Source organism: Pecten maximus, chromosome 15, assembly GCF_902652985.1.
Source record: "Pecten maximus chromosome 15, xPecMax1.1, whole genome shotgun sequence".
Classification (NCBI taxonomy): domain Eukaryota; kingdom Metazoa; phylum Mollusca; class Bivalvia; order Pectinida; family Pectinidae; genus Pecten; species Pecten maximus.
The window spans coordinates 23412832-23420083 of NC_047029.1; positions in this window are offsets into that span (position 1 = coordinate 23412832).

The window sequence follows — 7252 nt, forward strand, 5'->3', positions numbered from 1 at the left end:
TAAGTATTATAAAGTGTTATTAGCCTAATAACGCCCTAGCGTAATGCATCTACCACTGAATGCGCAAAAATAAGATTACCGCTAAAATGAGTACATTTACAGTAGTTAAACATTTAACAGTCCCATGTTATACTCTTATATTGTCGTTAATAACAACATTCTCGGAATGCCTGCCAATTAAGCCGATCTTTCTATAGTTTTGTTGTCATACTTACACTCATCATATTCTTAAATTATTCCCTTTTGTTGTTTTTATCTCTTTCTTCAATTCCTACATGGTTTGGCATATAAGGTAGTATCGTTTTTCTTTCTTTAATTTTTTGTGTATTTTAATTTTTTTTTTTTTTTATTATTTTTTTTTCATTTTTATTCTTTCTTTGCCTTTAACATTATTAAATATCGTAAATTAGACAAATACATGTAACAAATATAGAACAAGAAAATGAACTGACAAGGTAATGATTGCCGCTTTGTCCTGTGTTATGTCCGATTCCTGAAGACATTCCACCCTCTGTACATTCGCTGTGGCGTTATCAAAGGCATCTGTTGGAAAAAGTGATGACATCAAAGAGTCAATAAAATCAGAAGAAATCATTCCATTGTGCAACGCAATTACCAATCTTTACTCTTAAGTCAATGATCATCTGTTGCCATAATAATATTCTCAGAAAATATCTTATTTATATGTAGGACATGGCCAATGATATTTATTCCTATTGTTTATGCAATATATATTGAGTTTTGAGAACGGTGCCGTTGACGATTCCTGAAGAAAATTTAAAATCTGAGCTAAGGATATGTTACCTTTAGGTTGGACTGGAGGTATATGGTTATACCAGAAGTAGATTATACTTGAAATTCAGACCTGTTTCAAAGAAATATCCTACACTATTCTTGCCATTATACTTCTTAATTAATATGACTGTTTGTATTTTCTAGCGAACTACATTTCGTTGCACCATAGTTAGCATTACTATTTGGTTATTAACATCAGCCGGTTAATGGTTTTACTACTAAGGTACACAGGAGATTAATCTGGAAGAGTTTTGTAGACTCCAACATGATTTTGCATCACAAAGAGTCACCTTTATTGTAGGTACCAAAAATAAATATTTCAATTCGCTTCTTGATCTTGAAAAATTGCATTCAAATGCAAATGAGCCCAATTGGGCTTCTGTCGTAAGGAAAATTCGCTTCCATATCTCGATATCAAAGCACAAACTTTCCGGGGAAAGAAAAATGTGAAATATGTTGCTTTTTTTTTACATTATTTTTTTAAAACTTTCAAAATATAACAACATTGTCTATATTAAAGAGTTACTTCCCTAATTTCAGAAGTCCGTACACGTCACTTCCTGTACAGGTCTCAGGAACACACAGTCCCCAGGTAATCCTCCCGTTTACACCAGAACCCTCCTAAATACAAAAAAAAATACTTTCCTTATAAACTATAGACGATTATATAGAATAGGATTAAAACAAGTCTTCAGTATATATGTGTAAATGTGTATCCACTTTATAGATAGATAACAGACTCCAAACTTGATTTCTTGTGTTAATGTTTGGTATGTGATTTCCTTTTTACACTGATAGTGATTTTGTGTAAATGGTGTATTTAAAGACAAACAAATGTACGACTACCGTCCTTTCTCAATGTGCTAATTTTGGTTCCTTGTCATTGGCTGAATTCTACATTTGATAAAATATTATTGTTTTGCAGTCGCAAATTTTTCGAGAAATTAGGGAAAAATCACCATAATTACAAAAAAAGTGGAAATATTTAAGTCCATATCGCCTGAGAGTGTATAGGGTTTACATGGCGGGGTGTTGGCGATTAGAGACACGCTTAACCTTTCGGAGTCTTTGAAACAGTTTCTGTTTAAATCGATATTTCTATACATATTGAGTATTATCGATTTTGAGTTGTTTAGAATTAGTATTTTGTTGCCTCTTTCTTTCCAAGAATGGTTCCATCAAGATATGTTACATACTGGTGTTGAAACTCGTAAGTCTGCACTGGACGCTTGACCGGGGATATCCTTGCGACATCAGTGTTTAAGAATAATTCACCGCATTTATTTTTATCGCGAGACTTGTCAAGAGGCCGAGAACGAAGCTACAACATCGTAAACTTGGATAACAATGCTTTCATTTGAATACATAAGCGAAATATTTTCGTAATAACTGAACAAACATACAACTAAACACTTAATTCTAAAATATAGCAATATGCATACAACAAAACATCGAAAAAATCAGATCGGTGAAGTTGGCAATGTTCGAAGAATATGAAAAAAGCTAACCAGCAATCCAATAGACGTTCGGCAAATTCAGAATTCACGTCTTTTCCTCTCCTTCTCTTACTAAGTTATTTCCTAAAGAAATCCTGGTGTGTTGCCGATTCAAATCCCTTTCACGTTTCCTTTTGGCAGAATCTTTCTGCAATTTGGCAGGCTCACGCTTTTGGCACGCTTTCGGCACGCCATTTTGTGTTTACTGATAACCCGCTCGTTGCATTGTGGGACTTATTCCCGTAGAAACTTGGTCAGTCGGACCCAGTTATTTTTGTATGGAATTTCCCGTACAATTTCAAAAATAAACATTTTCCTCCAGTTTTTGATTTACGAAAATTTGTGAAATGTTTTTTGTTGTTTGTTGTTTTTTTTGTTTTTTTTTCATGCAAAAAATTGAAGTCAGTGCAAAATATTTTAACACTGATGACTATGGGAAGATCGATAGAATTAACCATTTATGGGGAAAAAACCAGCTGTTATATCCAATGTTCTTCCCACACTTGATTATAAAACAAAGGCGATTGTCAGTCGGAAATATGAAAGACAACACAGGAAGTGGCTATATCTAGGTGCAATATCTGTATTTGTTGTCGAAGGCGTTTTAAACGATACAATCTATGCCAATCATCATACCAATTAATTATGAATGACACTTAATTATCTCATCGGTTGCCATTACAGCATTTTTGGTTGGCAGCGATTAAAAGACTACGCACAATAGCGGATTGTTGATGATAGTTAGAGGATTGATAAAAGCTTCTGTTAATGGAAATAAGAAAATGCATTATTGTTTGCCTAGACCAAAACAACTAAGGTTTTTTCAGGTGTGGTCCTCTAGCAGTAGCAAGTGGCTCGCCTTCGTCGAACAATACCAAAAGCTCGACCATTTGAGATAAAGTGTCTTGTTTAAATACAGCTACTGTACATGTAGAACAGTACAGGGCGGTTCGTGCTATCGGGGCTTCGTTAGAAACAAAAAGCGCTCCAAATAAGAGGAAAGTAGTGTACGCAAATATATTATATTTTCAAATATCACTATGAATTGAACTTGTATCTAAAATTTTCCAATATAAATCCAGCTAAATGTTTTCAAACCGGAAGTGGGTTAAAATTATGAAGTGTATACTTTTAGCATTTTTTTTTTCTGTCATTACATGTAGACGTCCACAGTCGGAAACGTTGATCAATGTGTCGCGGGGACTATTTTTAACAGAGTCATTCCATGTAGGGACTCGACCTAACCTTCTTCAGTGTGCTGCGACATGTTTACACTTTAATCTGTGTAAGTCGGTCAACTTTGACCAAAATACGAGGGCATGTTATCTACACCAACATAATACTACATCCGACCCCTTTCAAGATGTTGATGCCCGTACCACCATGCTCTACATTGACGTAGCAGATATCCCCAAGGTCAGTTGTTTGATGTACTTATTTCTAATTCCTAATCAATGGTGACATTCACTCTTTTGTACACTCATTTTAAAACGCCTCTTTTTTAATTAATCGGATGTTTATTTGATATTCAACTTTAAAGTCTGCCTCCCCTTTTGACGCTGGAATATTCACGAGTTCAGACATTAAAATAATTCTTGAGAATTGAGTAATGCTATCGTGTTTATGTATTAAGATTTTGGGTGGAGCCTGTGGCAACCACAGTTGTTCTGTGTATGAAAGATGCTTCCCTACCTCAGATGAGGAGTACATGTGTTTGACATGAATCAAAGGTAGGTGTGTTTTTTTGTACAGGTATGCTTTACACTCATTGCCACTGTTATGATACCAGTTTTATACTTATAAATAACAAATGTGATTGTGATTAATGGTAACTAATAAGAGGGGACGCGGTGGCCGAGTGGTTAAGGTGTCCCGATACTTTAACACTAGCCCTCCACCTCTTGGTTGCGAGTTCGAAACCTACGTGTGACAGTTGCCATGTACTGACCGTAGGCCGGTGGTTTTTCTCTGGGTACTCCAGCATTCCTCCACCTTTAAAACCTTGCACGTCCTTAAATGACCCTGGCTGTTAATAGGACGTTACACAAAAACAATGGTAACTAATAAGGCTGTCGAAATATATTTCATAATCCCTCATAAGATGCAATTAATTAATCATTAGACTGTTGTGATCGATTTCAGTGTCGTAAAAATATTTAAATTCTACTAGGCTGTCCTTGAAAAAATTTCGATTAGATTTTTGTGTCCATTTCCACTGTTACAACATCGATATCAAGAGAAATGCAAGCACTATTTTTTTCTAATCCATTAACCATCATGAGAGGCATTTCATTAACCATTAGACTGTGGTGATCCATTAGACTGTCGTAAAAATATGATTCATGTCTACTGAAGTGTCCGTGAAATGTATTCCAAATGGTTCAGTTAGATTTTTTAATCCATTTACACTGTAACAACACCGATATCAGGGAAATGCAAGCACTATTTTTTCAATAAAATATCATTCACATATGAAAGCAAAAACAGTCAGCGATCGTGAATGGGATGATTCTACTGTATCATTTTAAAATTAGGCTGCATCACCTTATATATTAAACAAATCGCAGTATCCGTTCTGCAATCAAGCTATTATTTAGGTTGCCATGTGCCCTGTCCTAGGAGTCAGTTTCGTTCGGTACCAACCATGGTTGATATTCATTAATCCATATCCGAATGTCTCGATTGTCAACCTCAGATCGCAAGACCCATTTCGCTCAAAATTATATAGTTATCGGAATTTTCCCTTGTTATAATGGCAAGATCCCCGGGAAAAGATGAAGGCCATTCCACGGCTTTGTCACTTTTTGACATTTGTGAACAAAATGACGAACAGTTATATAAGAGACTGAATTTGATAGACCGAACAATATCATTGTAGACCTCTATACCTATTTTAATAAGATTGCCTTCAATGGGTAGTTTTCTCACAAGCCTTTGAATTTTCTTCTGTCTCGAAATATAAAAGCTAGCTGAAAATAAAATACAAGAGGCCCATGGGTCTTAACGGTCATCTGAAAAACACTTACAGCAGGGACACACCCCTCAATTCAGCATTATTACCATAAATTATCTATACGCAGCCAGTTATGTTTCAGATCAAATTTGGTTTTTATCCATTTAGCTTATCCAGGAAGAGCAGCATCTTAAAGCAAAATTTTAGCCAAGTTCCCATTTTTGGGGGATGCCCCTCTGTCCCAAGGGGTCAGACAAGACTCATTTATATTAATTAGGATTGTCCTTCCCCAATGATGTTTCATACTAAATATGGTTGTAATCAATTAAGGCATTAACGAGGAATAGCATTTTTAAGAAATGTTTAACCTAAGCGCTCCTTTTGCCCCATCTTTCTTTACCCAGGGTCAGACCTGTCTCATTATCAAACATGATTGCCGTCACCTTATGTTTCACATCAAATCTGGTTGTAATTAACCAAAAGGTTAAGGAGGATTATGATTTAATAGCAAATATTCACAAAAGTTCCCCTTTTGAGGCTTCTCCCCTCAGGCCCCAGGGATCACACTAGCTTCGTTTATATTAAATATGATCTCCCTTCCCAAAGGATGTTTCACACCATATTTGGTATTAATCCACCCAAGGGTTAGAGTGAAATAGGATTTTATAGCAAAAATTCACCAAGGCCCCCTTTTGGGGCACTGCCCCTCTGGCCCCAGGGGTCAGACCAGCCTCATTTATATAAAATATGATTGTCCTCCTCCAACGATGTTCCACACCAAATTTTGTAATAATTTACTTTTGGGTTTAGGAGTAGTATTTTAAAGCAAAATTTCATCAAAGTTCCCCTTTTGGGGCCCCGCACCTCTGGCCCCAGGGGTCACACTAGCCTCATTTATATAAGATATGACCACCAACCCCAAATGATGTTTCACACCATATCTGGTTGAAATCCACTAAAGGGTTAAGGAGGAGTAGGATTTTATAGCAAAATTTCATCAAAGTTCCCCTTTTGGGGCCCTGCCCCTCAGGCCCTAGGGGTCACACCAGCCTCATTTATATTAAATATGACCGCCCTTCCCAAATGATGTTTCACATCATATCTGGGGGTTGAAATCGACCAAAGGGTTAAGGAGGAGTAGGATTTTATAGCAAAATTTCATCAAAGTTCCCTTTTTGGGGCCCCGCCCGTATGGCCCCAGGGGTCACACCAAACTCATTTATATAAAATATGACCGCCTTCCCCAAATGATGTTTCACACCATATCTGGTTGAAATCCACAAAAGGGTTAAGGAGGAGTAGGATTTTATAGCAAAATTTCATCAAAGTTCCCCTTTTGGGGCCCCGCCCCTCAGGCCCTAGGGGTCACACCAGCCTCATTTATATAAAATATGATTGCCCTTCCCCAATGTTGTTTCACATCATATCTGGTTGAAATCCACCAAAGAGTTAAGGAGGAGTAGGATTTTATAGCAAAATTTCATCAAAGTTCCCCTTTTGGGGCCCCGCCCCTCAGGCCCTAGGGGTCACACCAGCCTCATTTATATAAAATATGACCGCCCTCCCCCAATGATGTTTCACACCATTTCTGGTTCAAATCCACCAAAGGGTTAAGGAGGAGTAGGATTTTATAGCAAATATTCACCAAAGTTCCCTTTTTGGGGCCCCAGCCCTCAGGCCCCTGGGGTCACACCAGCCTCATTTATATAAATATGACCGCCCTCCCCAAATGATGTATACACCATATCTGGTTGAAATCCACAAAAGGGTTAAGGAGGAGTAGGATTTTATAGCAAAATTTCATCAAAGTTCCCCTTTTGGGGCCCGCCCCTCAGGCCGTAGGGGCCACACCAGCCTCATTTATATAAAATATGGCCACCCTCCCCCAATGTTGTTTCACACCATATCTGGTTGAAATCCACCAAAGAGTTAAGGAGGAGTAGGATTTTATAGCAAAATTTCATCAAAGATCCCTTTTTGGGGCCCCGCCCCTCAGGCCCCAGTGGTC